This window comes from Suricata suricatta, chromosome 11, assembly GCF_006229205.1.
Source record: "Suricata suricatta isolate VVHF042 chromosome 11, meerkat_22Aug2017_6uvM2_HiC, whole genome shotgun sequence".
Taxonomy (NCBI): Eukaryota; Metazoa; Chordata; class Mammalia; order Carnivora; family Herpestidae; genus Suricata; species Suricata suricatta.
In genome coordinates this window covers 34,095,392-34,097,409 of record NC_043710.1, presented here as the reverse complement: position 1 = coordinate 34,097,409, position 2,018 = coordinate 34,095,392, and the positions used below count along the sequence as shown (strand labels likewise).

Sequence of the window (2,018 nt, the reverse complement as noted above, 5' to 3'; positions counted from 1 at the left end):
TGTCACTGCAGGATTGTCCTTAGCCGATAGCTTCAGGGCCCATCATGGCAGCCAGTGTGAGGGAAGGTCTGCTTCCCATTCCCAGTGTTCCCTCCCATGTTTCTGCAGGGCTTCCTAGCTGAAAGATGTAGTGTGTATTTCAAGAAATGAATCTCCACATCTTGATGATAGCCAGAAACAGATATCCACAAGGAACTGTTGAAGGTTCTAAACTACCTCTCCCAACTCTACATCTTAAATCAACTTCATGTTCTTGTATATAAAACAAAGCAAAGCAAAACAAAGGCCCAAACTTTTTTCTTTTTTCTTCTCTTCCTTTCTTTCTTTGTTTCTTTTTTTTTCTTTTTTTCTTTTTTTTTTTGTAAATTAACGACCTTGTAGATTTTGTTTTGCACCTTATGGGAAATGATTTAGAGATCCTTCTGGTCAGGAGGTGGGCAACAAACAGAAACAACACCTTTGCTCACATTCCACCAGATCACAGGCAGGTTAGAGAAACCGACCAGCCTGGTGGTACCTGTGCACAAAGAAGAGGGCTCTGGCTTGATACAAGGGAGATCCTTAGTGGCAGAACAGATATATGAAATTTAGGCCATCAAAAACTCTTCTGCACTCTGACCCAACTTTCAGCACCGGTTTTTTCCCACTTCACTTTTTGGGTTGAAACATAAAGGAACCAGTGTCCAGAGGCTAGTGACACATGCTTCAAACTTGCTGCCATCCTTAATTTCTTTATAAATCTCACTTAAAAGACCAAAACTCCCATTTTTCTTCTTAAGTAACATCCTGCCATCAACCGTGATGGCCAATTGCAAAGACTTCTATTTTTCAATGTATGAGAGAGACTCCATTATCTTCTTGGTCATGGTCAGGATGAGGTACATGTGGTCATCCACACACCTGGTCACACAGCTCTCCAGCTGCTGCTTCACCCAAAGCTCTTTACTTCCCGCATCTATTGAATCTGTGGCTTTGTCATTGCAATACATGGTACACCCGGCCAGGCGGTCCTGGAGCTTCTCCAACTCACTGGTCACCAGGGCCTGGGCTTAAGCCAGAGGTTGCATGGTTGCACTCAATGCACTGGTGCACCCAATGCATGGGTGCCTGGCTGGTCTCACAACAGCTGGCACTGCACCGGAACGTGAAGTCCTACATATTTCCAGGTGTTCTTTCTCTCCAGACTCTTCCCCATGGAGTCCACTGCCTCCTGCACCCGGACCTGCTGCAGCACCTTCGTCCTGGCACCCACTTGGACTCTGACCTGCATCCATATTATTCAAACACTACTAGATGTTACTAGTAATATAGTATGTAGTCACTAGCCATTTAGATTAACCAGCCCCCTATACTTAGGATCTTATCATTGTTTGTTCTTGTTTTCTCTATCTCTGAATTCACATCTGACATCATGTTCCTTCACTGAAGGAATATTCTTTAGTATCTAACTTGGTGCAGGTTTGCTAATTTCAAAATTTCTGTATGTTTTGTTTTGTTTTCTAAACATCTAGTGTTTTAATGAAATTATCACTAATTATGAAATTCTAGGTAGGTAGATCTTTCCTTTCAGCATTATAAAGATACTATCAGACCTCTTGATTATGTTATAAAGTCATCTACAATTTTACCAGTTGCTGTTTTGAAAACATTATCCATTTATTTTCTGATTGCTTTTAAAAATAGTTTTATTTCTCATTGTATTTACTGAAACATCACTATGATTTTTAATGGACTATTCATTGGATTTGTATTTAGTTGTAATTTGCATTATAATTTTATTTATAATCTATTTATAATCTTTATTCTGTGGATTCTTATTTTACATCATTCAGAAAGTTTTCAGCACATATGTCTTGCTGTGTCTATTTCATATTCCTATGATCACTTCTTCCCTCTTTACTAGGACTCAAATCACTTACATTAGATCCACTTGCTATTTATAACACTGTCTTTTAATTCTTTCTAATCATTCCTCTTCTAATAAAGACCCAGGGACCTGTTATTGGGAAAAAAAGTCT

General features: G+C 39.3%; 1 pseudogene; it reads right to left on the bottom strand.

The window, feature by feature from the left end:
• Window positions 1–821: 821 nt before the first annotated feature.
• LOC115272492 lies at window positions 822–1,270 on the bottom strand (annotated as a pseudogene).
• Between the last annotated feature and the right edge of the window lie 748 nt (window positions 1,271–2,018).